Source organism: Eleutherodactylus coqui, chromosome 3 (assembly GCF_035609145.1).
Source record: "Eleutherodactylus coqui strain aEleCoq1 chromosome 3, aEleCoq1.hap1, whole genome shotgun sequence".
NCBI classification, from domain to species: domain Eukaryota; kingdom Metazoa; phylum Chordata; class Amphibia; order Anura; family Eleutherodactylidae; genus Eleutherodactylus; species Eleutherodactylus coqui.
The window spans coordinates 58,326,249-58,342,359 of NC_089839.1; positions in this window are offsets into that span (position 1 = coordinate 58,326,249).

Genomic DNA, 16,111 nt, shown 5'->3' on the forward strand with positions numbered 1-16,111 from the left:
AACATTTGCTCTTTTTTTCATTCTTCTGGGACTGCTCCTGTTCTCCAGAAATTTCCAAAGATTATGGCGAGTGGTTCAGCAATTACCTCCGCTGCTTTCTTTAGTATCCTAGGATGCAATTCATCTGGACCTTGAGACTTAAATTCATTTAAAGGAGATGTCCCGCGCCGAAACGGGTTTTTTTTTTTTTTTAAACCCCCCCCCGTTCGGCGCGAGACAACCCCGATGCAGGGGTTAAAAAAACCACCCGCACAGCGCTTACCTGAATCCCGACGGTCCGGCGTCTTCATACTCACCTGCTGAAGATGGCCGCCGGGATCCTCTGTCTTCATGGACCGCAGGGCTTCTGTGCGGTCCATTGCCGATTCCAGCCTCCTGATTGGCTGGAATCGGCACGTGACGGGGCGGAGCTACACGGAGCTACACGGAGCCCCATAGAGAAGAGGAGAAGACCCGGACTGCGCAAGCGCGGCTAATTTGGCCATCGGAGGGCGAAAATTAGTCGGCACCATGGAGACGAGGACGCCAGCAACGGAGCAGGTAAGTATAAAACTTTTTATAACTTCTGTATGGCTCATAATTAATGCACAATGTACATTACAAAGTGCATTATTATGGCCATGCAGAAGTGTATAGACCCACTTGCTGCCTCGGGACAACCCCTTTAAGTTAGCTAAGTGTTCCCTCACCATCTCTCTGCTTATAGATATCCTGCATTCTTTTATTCCCTCAATAGGACAGGGAAAATCAGTTGATATTACATCTACTTTCTGAGAGAAAACAGATACAAAATAGGAATTTAAAAGTTTGGCTTTGTCAACATCGGTCCCGAGGGTAAGGGTGACACATCCACGGTTTCCATATCAACAGGTATGGGCTTAAAGGGGTTGTCTCGCGCCGAAACGTGGTTTTTTTTCCCCATAGGCCCCCCGTTCGGCGCAGGACAACCCCAAAGGATGTGTTAAAAAAAAAAAAAAAATGTTACTTATCCGAATCCCCGCTCTGCGACGTCTTCCTTCTTCCTTCTTCTTCCTTCACCAAGATGGCCGCCGGGATCTTCACCCACGATGCACCGCGGGTCTTCTCCCATGGTGCACCGTGGGCTCTGTGCGGTACATTGCCGATTCCAGCCTCCTGATTGGCTGGAATTGGCACACGTGACGGGGCGAAGCTACGAGGACCAGCTCTCCAGCACGAGCGGCCCCATTCACCAGGAAGAAGACCACACAGCGCAAGCGCGTCTAAAAAAGCAAGAAGACATCAGAATTAGACGAATCCATGGCGATGGGGACGCTAACAACGGAGCAGGTAAGTGAATAACTTCTATATGGCTCATATTTAATGCACGATGTACATTACAAAGTGCATTAATATGGCCATACAGAAGTGTATAACACCACTTGCTACCGCGAGACAACCCCTTTAAGTCGGCTTGTAATGTTATTGTCAAGAGCGAATCTTAAGTCCATGAAGTTTACTCCTGCTACCGAATCCAACATCGTTGAGCACTGTATCTTCTGGCTTCCCATTAAGACTTCTATGGAGATGACAAAATGAAGGAAAGGTCTTCACGCCGTCTTGAGTTGCTGGCAAAGAAGCTTGTATGGCGGCATCCAACTGTCTTGTGCTGGCTATGTTAGTCATGATCTTGAAATTGGCTAAGGCAAAAGTCCTCTGGAACTTGTTTGGGCAGCACAAAGCATAATGTCCTAGGTTCCCACAATAAAGACACAAGTTTTCAGCACTGTTCCTTTCTTTTTCAGTGATTAAAAGGGGTTTACAGATGAGATCTATCTGCATTGGTTCTGGTGTGGCTTCAGTCCTTGGCTGGGGGCACAATGAGGATTAACTGAAGGTATATGTAGGGTCATTTCCAAAACCCTGCAATGTCTCCTTTTGTCGCTCAGAACACCTCTCGTCTATTTGGATGCATAGCTGAATGAAATCTTCCAAATTACCAGGGGTCTCCACTCTGGCAAGCTCATCCTTTACACACTCAGATAGTCCCCATTGAAATTGGCTCTGTTGTGCAGCAAGGTTCCACGTAGTATCTGTGTATTCGGCAATGGAGCGTCGTCCTTGCCATAGGCTATGTAATTTTCTTTCTGCGGTGACAAAGTGGTTTGGGTCATCGAAAACTTGATTTATAGCTGTAATAAAGGTGTTGAGGTTGTTGAGGAGATTACTGTAGTTTTCCACATACAGTGAGGCCCATGCCAGTGCTTTATCTGATAGGAGGTTAATAATAGTTAGGACTTTCTTCCTGTCACTGGTAAACGGAGTTGGTTTTATTTGAATGTAAATGCGGCATTGTTTCAGGAAACCTTGGAACTGGTTGCGGTCTCCACCAAACTTGGATGGTAGTGGCTTGGAGATATCAGCATCTGAACTGTACGATTCCCAGAGTTGTCTCTACAAGAAGTCCACTTCCTTTTTTTCCCCTTAGGATAGGTCATCAATAAAATATACCTGGAAAACCCCTTTAAGGCCTCGGTCACAAGGGCGATTTTCCGTGCGATCTGCGCATGCGATGTGCGATTTTATAAAACCATTGCTTTGCAATGGTATCGGACACATGAGCACTTTTTATGCGCTTGTCCGATAAATTATAGAACAGAAATCGCAGATCGCACCTATCTGCGATCTGCGATTCCTGTTCTCTTCTCTATATGCGCTCAATGGGGTCAGCGGCAGCAGCGCCGACCCCATTGAGAACATATACTAGACAAATCATTCTCCTCTGCCACAGCTGTAACAATATACTCACCTTGTCCCTGCAGCCGGAGTTCAGCCGCGGACGGCCGGCAGTTCTCCTGAACTGCTCTGTGTAGTATTTAGCAGCCGGGGATTTAAAATCCCCGCCTGCTAAATGAGCTGCCTCTGATTGGTCACAGCCCTCACCAATCAGAGGCAGCTCTCACTCACCCATTCATGAATTCATGAATGGGTGAGTGAGTGCTGCCTCTGATTGGCTCAGCGCAGGGACCAATCAGGGGCAGCTCTCTGCGATCTGCGATTCCTGTTCTCTTCTCTGTATGCGCTCAATGGGGCCAGCGGCAGCAGCGCCGACCCCATTGAGAACATATACTAGACAAATCATTCTCCTCTGCCACAGCTGTAACAGCTGTGGCAGAGAAGAATAATGTTTGCCCGTTGAATTCAATGGAGCCGGCAATACAGCCAGCTCCATTGAAAGCAATGGGCTGCGGGCGATCTCACGATGAATTTTCGGGAAGGGCTTAAAAATATAAGCCCTTCCCTGAAATTCATCCAGAAATGTATAAAAAGTAAAAAAAAAATATACTCACCTTGTCCCTGCAGCCGGAGTTCAGCCGCGGACGGCCGGCAGTTCTCCTGAACTGCTCTGTGTAGTATTTAGCAGCCGGGGATTTAAAATCCCCGCCTGCTAAATGAGCTGCCTCTGATTGGTCACAGCCCTCACCAATCAGAGGCAGCTCTCACTCACCCATTCATGAATTCATGAATGGGTGAGTGAGTGCTGCCTCTGATTGGCTCAGCGCAGGGACCAATCAGGGGCAGCTCCCAAATCTCAATCCAATCAAGCATTTGCGGGATGTGCTGAAAAAACAGGTCTGATCCATGTAGGCTTTATGTTACAATTAAGAGGACCAACAAATATCTGTTGCTAAAGTCATGGTGCCAGATAGTACAGGAAACCTTCAGAGGTCTTGTAGAGTTCATGTCTTCATGGGTCAGAACCATCTAGTGCACAATAGTCCCAAATAGTGCTCAGTAATATGCTATTTTCAAATATTCAGTTACTATTCATTTCACATTGTGCCAGATTATGTCTAGTGAAACAGTAATATTGTCTGAATCCATCATAACTTTCCACTCCATGCAGTTGTTAATATTGACTGTAAAAATAATTGCATTTCATTTAAATATTTTTTTTGCCATTTTTATTTAGATTGTTTCTTGTATGGACTATTTCTAGATTTCACAGAATTTTTTAAATCTATTTTCTCAAACAACTTGGTTTAGTTTTCAAGAAATCTTTAACAGATATGCTCTGACCACAAATGTTTTTTACATTGATTTTCTGAGACCTGGGCACCATTAAGTTCTTTAATCTTAGTAGGAGTGTTTTGTAGGAAATGAAATCTGTTCAAAGCATTTTTTGGCTTCTTTTCCATCATAGACAGCTTGCAAATACAGATAAAGATTTGATCTATGATTGTCACAATATAATGATTTTGATGTTTGGCCAAGAGCAAGATCATCCACACGCTAACATCATTTTCTTAGATCACCATTTAAGCTTCTTGGTCTAGACATTAACATTCACTCACTGAAATGTTATTGAACAACTCAGGGTTGGCTAAAAACCCATTCTAGATCATATCAAATGGCCCTCAATATGAATTTGACATGCTATTAGAGAGTTTGAAGAAAACACAGAAATTAGGTAGTACTTGTTTTTCTGCCGTGGATCTGGGTTCAGAGCCTTAATGCTATAAGTACGACAGCTTAAAAAAATAAACTGCGTTGATATTGGTGAGGGTGAATTCACACTTGTCTTAGGGCTAAATTCAGGGTAAAAAACTGATCTGATTTTTTGCCTATTGATTTCAATGGCGTTTCCAAAAAATTGGACAGCAAATTGAAAGGCTTTCGTTTGCATCTGCTGCCTTAGGTTTATGTTATTTTGATTGAAAAATAGTGCAGTCTGGTTAATCTATGTCAGGAAGCAGCATGCGTTGCTTCCTTTGTTGTTTTTTCTTGTTGTGTAATATATTTCCTGTAGTAACATAGTATGTTAAACTGAAAAAAGACATATGGCCATCCAGCCTATTTCATCCCCAATGTTGATTCAGAGGAAAGCAAAAAAACCTCAATTAGGTAGAAGCAAATTTTCCGTAATTTAGGGGAAAGTAATCCTTCCTGACTCCAATCTGGCAATCAAAATAATCTCTGGATCAACAACCCTTCTGAAGTAATTAGTGACTATAATCTGTGATATTGTAACAGTTTAGAAAGGCACCCAGGCTCCTCTTAAACTCTTTTTGATGGCAAACTCGAGTTTGCCATCACCATGTCCTCAGGCAGAGAGTTCCATAACTGCTTTAACAGTGCAGAACCCCTTCTATGTTGGTGTAGAAACCATCTTTCCTAAAGATGTAGAGGATGCGCCCTTGTTACAGTAAAAGTCCTTGGTACAAATAGATCCTGGGAGAGATCTCTGTATTGACCTATTATATATTTATACATAGTTACTAGGATACCCCTCAGCTGTTTTTTTCTAAACTAAATAACCCCAATTTTGATAACTTCTCTGGGTATAGTGGTACTGACCTATAAACCCGCTGAAGCTTTGATATGTCCTTCTTGAGTACCAGTGCCCAAAACTGTACACAATATTCCATGTGTGGTCTTACCAGTGACTTGTAAAGAGGAAGAACAATGTTCTCGCCATGTCCCCCAGTACCTCTTTTAATGCCCCCCTCATGCTCCTCTTTGCCTTGGCAGCAGCTGCCTGACACTGGTTGCTCCAGTCAAGCTTACAGTTAATTAAAATACCCAAGTCCTTTTCCATGTCAGTTTTGCCCGGTGGTTTCCCATTTCGTGTATAATGGTTACATGTATTTTCCCTGGCCATGTGTATAACCTTACATTTATCAGTGTTAAACCTAATTTGCCACTTCTCTGCCCAATTCCCCAATTTATGCAGATCCATTTGCAACCACATTCTATCCTCTTTTGTGTTAATTACCTTACATAGTTTTGTATCATATGCAAATATTGCTATTTTACTGTGCAATTCTTCTACCAGGTCATTAGTAAATATATTAAAAAGAGTAGCGCCCCAATACCGACGATACCCTACTATTAACGGTGACCCATTCACACTATGTGGCATTAATAACTACCCTCCACTTTCTATCATTGAGTCAGTTACTTACCCATTTATACACATTCTCGTCCAGACCAAGCATTTTCATTTTATATGCCAACCTTTTTTGCCACACAGTATCAAACACTTTGGAAAACTCCAGATACACAAGATCTAATGACTTTCCAGTCTAGAACTTACCTCCTTGTAGAAGCTGGTCAGATTGGTATGACAGGAGCCACCCCTCATAAACCCATGTGCATATAGAGTTATACAGCTATATTCCTTGAGGTACTTCAGGATACCAACTCTTGGAAACCATTTAAACATCTTGCCCACAATAGAAGTAAGACTTACAAGCTCCACTTTTTGACCCATTTTTGAATATCAGGACAACATTGGGTATGCACCAATCCAGTGGAACAGACCCCGTCACTATTGAGTACTTAAATATAAGAAACAAGGTTCTATCACATTGCTTAATTCCCTTAGAACTGAGGCTGCCTGCGAGACCCGCACAGAAATAGAGCATGCCGCAATTTGTTTTCCATGTATTTCTTTACGCAGACAAATCTCGGCCATCTGCATAGGATTGCATTTTCTAATGCAATCCTATGCAGGCGTGCACGGGCAGAAATTCTGTGGGAAATTCCGCCGCAGAGTTTCCGCCCATGTGCAGGGGGCCGGTGGGGTGTATGCCATCAGTACCAGGCAATTTGTCTATTTTAATATTTTTAAGGTGGTTTCCTGGGTTAAACTGGTGACATTTAACCCCTTGAGTGGCACGCCCGGAAATTTTCCGGGACGAGCTCCTCTGCCCATAGTGACATAGCCCGGAAGATTTCCGGGCTATGTATCACTATGGGAGCTGCAGAGCACAATGCCACAAGCTGTGACAGTGTGCTCTGCCTGCACAGACCCACATAGAGCAGTGCAGGACTTTGAAAAACCAGCAGAAGATATTGCCGATGTGCCGGCAATCTGCTTTGTTTACAGGTTGCCATAGAGACCATCGGCTTGTCAGAGAAGCAAGCCGATGGTCTCTGTGGCAGGGAGATCTTGGTGCTTGTCTGTCAGAGGACAGCTAGGTACTAGCTCTTACAGCAGAGATCAGAGAAAACCTCCGATCTCTGCTGTGTTAACCCTTTACATGCTGCAGTCTATGTGACTGCAGCATGTAAAGGGCTGTCACTGCAGCATGTAAAGGGCTGTCCCCATCGGACCCCCGGAATGTGATCAGGGGGTCCTGATGGGTCCCTGTGGAAGTCCCCTAAAGGGACAAAAAATTAAAATAAAAAAAAAAATAAAAAAAAAAAAAAGTTACAAATTATAAAAAAAAATAATAAAAACACTTGTCTCCCTTTACTTTGTAAAAAATCAAAAATACAATCACACATGTGGTATCCATGTGTCGTAATGACCCAGAGAAGGCAGTTAATACATTATTTAACCCCTTAATGACATGGCCCCTTTTTTTCTTTTTTCCCCATTTCTTTTTTTCCTCCCCCCTGTTTAAAAAATCACAACTTGTCCCGCAAAAAACAAGCCCTTATATGGCCATGTCAATGGAAAAATGAAAAAGTTATGGCTCTTGAGACGCAACTGCAAAATTAGTTGAAATTCAATGATTAGACCATTTTAAAAAACCTGCCCTGGTGGGCACGACAGGGTGGTAGGAAACCCGCCACTCAAGGGGTTAATGGAGAATCAACTTTATCACTTTGCATCTCATCTGAGATTTCATTTTCCTCTGTGAGTACAATGGAGAAAAGGCTATTTACTAGATTTGCTTTCTCCTCATCACCCTCTACAATTTTTACTACATTATATATTAAGGGGCCAACACTTTCAGTATTAATCTTTTTACTTTTTATATAATTGAAGAACAGTTTAGCATTTGTTCTACTCGCCTTGGCAATAAGTGTCTCTGTCTCCACCTTTGCTTCTTTTATCTGCTTTGTACATTATTTATTTTTTTCCTAATAGGTTTTAAGTGCTTCGTCGCTGCCTTCATGTTTTAGTAGGTAAAATGCTTTTTTTGTTCTTGTTTATTGCTGCCTTTACATCTTTATTGAGCCAGATTGGTTTTCTCCTACTCTTAACCCGTTAATTCCTGTAGGGTATGAACCTCTCACAGTAAGTATTTGAGATGTTTTTAAACGTTTACCGTTTCTTATCTTTAATCTTATTTTTGACGACATTACCCCAATCAATAATATTATCCCAATCATGTATTGCACAAATATATGAAAGTCCAGCGGTAGGAATAAAAACTTTTCATCTTTAAGAAATCCTTTAAAAGCAGAGTGCAAATATATTACATCTTAGGCCTTGTTCACACAAGCGGTGTTTTAGTGCATTATAGGTGCGTAAAAAGTCTAATAGAACCAATGGTTTCCTATAGAACCATTCACATGAAGGAATTTTAGACATGCAAAATACTCGCCCTTACAAAGATAAAACAAGCGACTGCAATGCTCGCATCTAAGGTCTGTGCTGCGTGAAAAGATAGGACCTGACCTATCTTTGGTGCGTGATGCGTGTGAGTGATTCCTATGGGAGCTTGATAACACATCATGCACCTCCTGATTGTGTGAAGGGCAATTTCGCAGTTAATTAGGCTTGAGACTTAATAGCTGGAAATCACCTATTCACGCGATTTTTAGTGCAGTATAGTCGCAATCTTTTCACGCACTTAAAATATGCTAAAACCACGCTTGTTTGAGCGAGGCTTTAGTCATAGATTAGTTGTTTTATTCCTACCATCTGATGTGCTGGACTTTCATATATATGAGAGGTATGAATTCACTCTGACTCAGTTCATGATGCAAAAAATTTTAAATTACAATTACGTCCCATTCACATTAATAGGATGAAGCTATATTGAGATGTACTGCAATTTGTGCTGCTAAAAGTTTGGAGCTGTATTTGCAAAAAATGAAGGGAACACAATGCTCACCAACCCACATTGATGTAATATATTGATAGTTTCTACCAAGAATAGGCAATCAGTTTTAAAGGGAACCTGTCACGTCCCGTTAAAGCACCATAAATTAAGTTATGGTGCTGTTAGGGGACCTGACAGTGAGCTGGATGATGTATTTTTTTATACTCACCTGCTCCCATGATCCAGCGGTGTTCCACTCTGAAGACGGTTTGTTGCATTAAAATCCAGCTCTTTTCAGAGTCCCTTCTGCATGTGCAACACCCCAGAGGGATGACTCTGGACAATTGACCACTGTGCAGAGCTGGGAGGGTTAAGTGTTGGCTTGTCATGGCGGCACTTACCAGGCTCTTGAGGGACATTACGTAGACAAGGCCGGAGCAGGATTGCAGGATAGCTTTGAAACCCCTAGGATAGGGAATGCCAATAAATGGGTTGATGGGGGTAGTAGTACTTATCTCTCTTGACGCCACTGTTCCCCCACACAGGTATGCTATGCAGAGAAAAGTACACAGAGACTAGTGTATCATACCTCTGATCCCCAGAAACGGTTAGGGCCCGTTATAACTTTACCTAAAGATTTAACTTTACAAAACAGGTATTCAAAGTAAGACAGGTACAATTCACTTTCAACACCAGCAGGCTCAGAGGTAGGAAGGATACACAGAATGAATACGGTCCTACAGTCCACGTTATCTTTAGGGTACTGCTCCTGGACTGGGAGCACTCCAGAGGAGAAAGGGGGTAGGGGTCACTGCACAGACACTCTGGCAGACAATTATTGACAGAAAGGCCTAAACAATAAAAACCCCGCACAGCAGGTGCATGGGTGTAACTCAGTCGTGTACCTCTGTGCGGTGATCCTGACTTTGGACAGCCGCACAGTAAAAGCCTTTAGTGGGAACTGGTACCTCTATGATGGGTTCCTCTATACAGAACTATTGTAAGGTGCTCTCTCTCTCTGATGGTGGGACTCACTGGATTCATATCCATACTTCACTCGCTACAGGATATCGCACCTCTTTCTCCATCTTCACCTGCATGGAAGCTGAAGGTGCTTCCACATGGCTCTGTGTTGGCACTCTCTACTCCTGAAGATGGACTCAACTCCTTTCCCGCTCTCAATCATTCCTATTTATACCTTCTGACAAACCACATGGCGTGACAAACGGATACATTTACATGCAGGCAGTGATTTTAATACTGTTAACCTCTCAAGAGCCGCAGCTCTGCAACACACACACTTGATATGACAAGCTTTACACAGTGCATCTACATACGACAAAACATGTATGACATTTATGGAGGGGACGAGGATGATGTTCTGGGCCACTACACATGCTCTCCCTTAGACTTGTATAGTGGAGTTCACGCACGAGACTCTGAACAAGGGAAAATGCTGGATTGCAGGAGCAGATGAGAATAAAAAATATATCACCAGCCTCCCTGTCACATTCCTTAACAGCACCATAACTTAGTTTATTGTGCTGTGGGGCTTGACAAGTTCCTAGAACCACAGCATCACTAGACAACAGTGCTAGCCACAGGGCCACCAAGCTTCTTCCTTATTCCCCCTTTCTTCTTCTTTGAAGAAAGAGAAGGAGAAAAAGAAGAGGAATAAAATAATTTTATTCTCCTTCATCCCTTTTTCCTTTCCCTATCTGCTTCCCCTCCTTATACTATTTAATTTCCTTCTCACTAATTTGTTTCTTATTCTGCTTCTACAATAGAGTAAGAGGAGGAGGAAATTAGAAGAAGAATTAGAAGAAGACAAAGACAAAGAAGAATTAGAAGATGAAGAAAAATTAGAAGAAGAAGAATTAGAAGACTAAGAAGACAAGGAAAGAAATGAAGAAGAAAAAGCAGGGTGGCTCAGTTTTAGCACTGTTTCCTTGCAGTGCTGAGTCCTACATTATAAGTTCTCTTAGGGAAACATCTGCGTGTACTTTGCATATTCTCTTTGTATTTCTCTGTTTTCTCCCTGTCCTCCAGAGAAGGAAGACCAAGCATGAGTGCTTAGTTGTTTGCCTTGCAATACTGGAGTTCTATGTTTAAATGAGTCCAAGGGCAACATCTGGTGGCTCAGTTGTTAGCATTGCTGTTTTACAGTGCTGGAGTTATGGGTTCAAATCTGACCAAAGGCAACATTTGGATGGAGTTTTTCAAAGTCAATACAGATGTCATCCTTGATGGGATTTATACCTTGAACCCTACTACTGAAAGGCAGCAGTGGTAACAGCCAAGACAAACACACCTTCTTTTTTTGTATCAGTAAAATAATTTTTGCCAAAAATCTGGTTGGTATGATGATTTTATCGGCCGGCCGATCACGATGAGCAAACCTAGTCACCAATTTTAAATATACTATTACATTTAACACAACATTGAAACTCACAGCAAATTAGAGCCAAAACTCAAAATGTACCTAATTTTTCAGATAACTTTTTAGAATAAGCTCTCAAGTGTATGTGAGGAACAGCACTATTTCTGGCCATTACGTGACTTGTATACAGTGGTGTAGCAAGTTCAAGTGATAACTGGGGCAAATTTTTTTTTGTCACCCTACTTCCTCCTCCCTTACAATTTCGAAATTATTAAAAGGAGGAAAAACAAAAAACTTACAGTTGCAAGTGTAGTTTTCTGGTTAACTTACTTAACATTGTGAGCATAAACACTTAAAACTTTTGCCTCCTAACTTTTTAACTTTGCTTTATTCAAAGTATTGCAAGATTAGCACAAACATAACTGCACAAAATTTCAGCATTCGTTTTGTGTATATATATATATCTCAAAGAGCAATACAAAATATAACATTGTTATAGAGAAATAATAAAAGTTCTTCTTTTAGCTTTTCTTTTCTGTTCCTTCCCTCTCCTGCTTTTTCTTATCAACAGAAATTAAAGAAAGTTCATTAACATAAATTTCACATAAACATTTCAATAAACCTATTGGTCTCCTTGTATGTTTTATCAGTTAACTTCGTAGTACCCATCCAATCTATTGCAGTTATTCTGTCTATAATATGTGGTGCGTATCAAGCCATGGTTCCCATATTTTCCGAAACTTGTCGGGGCATCCCCTGTGCTGATATAATAATTCCATATGAAAAGATAATATATCTACTAATTTCTTCCAGCCCCTAACAGAGGGTGGTTCTACAGCCATCCATTTCATAGCTATTGCCTTTACAAAACTTCTCTGAGAAAACTTTAGGTGTGATATGGCCATATTCTCTCTTCCATTAAACCAAATAGTATACTATCTTTGGGTTCAGAGTAAGGGGGAGAGGTAAAAGTGGGGACAAAAATGCGTAGATATCTGCCAAAATCCTGCAATGTGTGGGCATTCCCATATTAAGTGCCAGAATCCTGCATTCAGCCAGTGACACCTATGACATGTCGATGTGGGAACTCTGCCCTTTTTATAAAGTCTGACTGGGGTTAAATAGGACTGATGAACAGTATATAACTGTATTTGTTTGTTGTTAATAGCCAGAGATACTGTTAAATGTGAGTTCATCACATCCTGCCATTCCTCGGATGATAACGTAGGGATATAGGTTTTCCACTTATCATATACAGTCAAAGGGTTGGTACTGAGTTGGGCTGACAGTAAATGTGTATATAATTTAGAAATCAAACCCTTAGGTCCATGAGATTTTAATATCCCTATTGTGGGATAATTGGATATCTTAACCAGGCCGTGGGGGAATTGAGATTGGAGATATCTAAATAACTGAGGTTGAGGTGTTTGTAATTTGTCGCACAACTGAGTGAATGACACTAGCACATTGCTTTCGTATACATCTCTCAATGTGTTTATACCTTACGTGGCCCACTATCCGCAGTCTGGCATAGATTGTAAGGAGGGTATAGCAGGATTGTATCATAATGGCAGATCTGATATCACATCTGTAAAATGTTGGATATTTTTAGAAACCCGCCAAACAGAAAGGGCTACTTTATGTAATGGTAGTAAATTGGATGACCTGGTCAGCTCGGGGTATTCTAGGAAACTAAGCAGGTCTTTCCCCGCCATTCCTCCAGCCAGATATTGGTCCGCCAAAGGCACAGGCTCCCCCAGAAACCAGGGTCTCATATTACGTAGTTGACCTGCCAAATAATAAAGTTTAAAGTCTGATAAAGCCATTCTGGCCTGGCTCTTGGGTCTTTGTAAAGTAGATAATTTAGGCTTGGAATGGGAGGAGCACCAAACAAATGTCGTAATAAGAGAGTTTAGAGATTGAAAAAAGCTTGACGGAACCCTGACCGACATATGCTGCAAAATGCATAAGCACTTAGGTTGTACAACCATTTTAATCAGAATAATACAACCTGCCACTGATAAGGATAGTTTGGCCCATAATTTGAGTTTCGACTAATCTTGACTAGTTCTTGCAGTGGGTAGATGGACTCATCAATTTCTCTTTCATGGTCAGATGTCATAATGACTCCAAGATATTTAAATTTAGACACCATCGGTAAGCCACGCCTGGAGACCATAGAGTCGACCGACGGGTCCTGAGCGGTGTATAAGATTGTGGATTTTGACCTTTGCCTCCTAATTTTGTTCTCTGCAAATTTTAAAATCATATCATCAAAATCAATTCCTTTTGCTACTTTACTTTCAATTGACAAGATAACTAAGCCATTGAGTTGAATTTGACTGATAGTGGTCCTAAGAACTCTGGATTCATTTTAGATTTGAAAAACTTCTCTCACATGATGCTACTGAAACACATAACGCTAACAAGAATCTTAAGAGTAAAGTCAGATTTCTGGTTTATTTACTTAACATTGTGAGCATAAACACTTAAAATCTTTGCCTCCTAACTGTGTTATCTGCAAATTTTGAAATTGCATCATCAAAATCAATTCATTTCACTACTTTGTTTTCAATTGAGAAGATTGCTAAGCCAGGGAGCCAAACTTGACTCATAGTGGACCTAAGGTGGCTCTTGATTAATTTTAGTTTGGAAAAACTCCTCTCACACAATGCTACTGAAACACATAATGTTAACAAGAATCTTAAGGCTTAAGTCAGAATTGGTACAGAATCTGAAAGTTCATATTCAGCAACAAACTGTAAAAGTCTTAAAGAAGACCATTCCAGAGAATCTTCTTTTGAAACTTCAGCAGCTTAGAGATGTCTTCTCTATGGAATCTCTCTAAGGATACCATCTTCAGAAAGTTCATCATAGTTCACAACTAAGTTTTGTATTAACTGTGAAAGTTCATCTTTTTTTTTTCAAACTTCTCTTTATTTGTTGATTTTGCATATTTTTCAATAAAAATAGTACAAAGACATTGACATCACGCTTGTTGGTTTACATAGCATAGACTATGTGTAACATATGGATACTAAATCAGCTGTTTGTATTAAAAAAAAAACCCTAGATGGAGCATACTTGTATTGTACATATTCATATATTTAATAATTTCCAAATAAATAAAAAAGTAAAAAAGTTTTTCTTTTCCTGAAACTATTGTGGGGGAGCAAAGTTGATTGGGTAAAATTTGGTTGGGGGGAAGATAATGCTGATGATCCTCACATCAATTTGCCTCCGTCGTGTCGTGGTTTGTCAGATCCTTGCGATTTCCTTGCAGATGTGTCAGTTTTCTTTGGGAAAATTAGTTTCTCTCTCGCTCTGCTAGTCTTCCTAATGTTCCTTTCAATTTCTCTATTTGGTACCATTTGGTGTATTTGAAAGGAGCAACTATAGCCGAAATCTCAGAATCTGAGAAATGTGATACCAAAAAAGGTTTCCATTTTTTAAAATCGTGTTTTGCCCCTTTCTCCTTGTTGCGCTCCACTTTTATTCTTTCTAGCGTTATTACATGTATGAGCTGTGCTTCTACTTCCATTACATATGGCATTGTTTGTTCTAACCAGTGCTTAAGTAATGCCCTTTTGGCTGCCAAGAGAAAAATATGTAGAAAAGGTTGTAATGTCTGTTGGTCTGGCGTGTCCATTGTCTGTTGTGGTTCAGCGTGAAATAGCATGGATTCTACGTCTACCGATATTTTTATCTTCCATTTATTCAAGATGTTATGCTATGCTAGTCAAGAAGGCGTTTACATATGTGCACGACCATATGGCATGTTCAAAGTCGGTAGTGCATGTGCCACACTTTGGGCATTCGACCAACTGATTAGGTCTATGCGGTGCTGCAGGTATGTTGAAGCCATATATGGCATAGTGCGTCACCTAGAAAAAAGTTTCCCTCCATACCTCACTTTGAACATGTTTACGGATCCCGTTCCAGCCCTTCAGTATTTTGCTTTCTAGATTCGTGTCATTGGTAATCCCTTTCCATTGTGAAAAAAACTTATTTTTATTCTACCTTTTTTATTAAATTTGTGTCTAATTGCTTTTTTTATGTCGGAAAAGGAAGGAATTTACTGTATCTGCGCAATCAACGCGTCAAAATCATTGGCCGGGGCTTCTCTGGTTAAATTCATTAGTTTGTCTCTACAGAAAGAAAGTGTTTGTTTGATTTGTAAGAATTGTGTGCTGGGTATCCTATATTTGTCATGAATTTAATTTTGTGTATGCCATCGCCGGTCTTCCTCATGTATGAATAGCCCTGCTGTTGTCAGGTCGCTTGCACTCCAATCTCTGAAGATCTTATCATCTAGTCCCCTATGAAATTCAGGGTGTCCTATTAGTGGCATGTGCTTGGATATTAGAAAAGGTAGGTTAAACGACTTCCTTAACTCTTTCTAGCAGATCCTGTGTGCTGCCATACTCACTTAACCAGGGGGGCGTGGCTTCACCTCCTTCTATGGCCAGGCTCCTGGCAGAAGCTGGAGATGCAGGGGCTGAGGGCAGAGAGCAGGGCTCCAATGTCTGCTGTTCTCCCTCCTGTTGGTGAGCCCCTCTGCTGCTAGAGGTGCCTATCGAGGTATGTTGCTGGGCGTCCCTGCATAGGCACATGTCAGTTAACCCCCGACTGTTATGTTTTAGTGGAGCTGGTGTGGGGAGGCTTCCAATAGCTTCACAGATTCCTTCAGCAGGGCTGGGATGGGTCAGACGGGTGCCCACTATGTTACTGGCCTGTTCCTGGTCTGTCAGCTGGATGTTGCTCCTTGTGTAGCTCTCTGAGGCCGGGTGTGTAGCAGAGCTCACCTATCTGCAGCCCTCCATGCTAGCGCCGGAACCGGAAGTCCCAAAAGTTCATCTTCTGAAGTTGTGAGCAGATTCTTCGGCTCGAGAACTGCATACTGAGCTGATGCAATTTCCATGTCTTTGCAGCCAGTATCGATTTCTTGATAGAATCTGACAATGCACTCTAACATTGATCTTTTCAATTC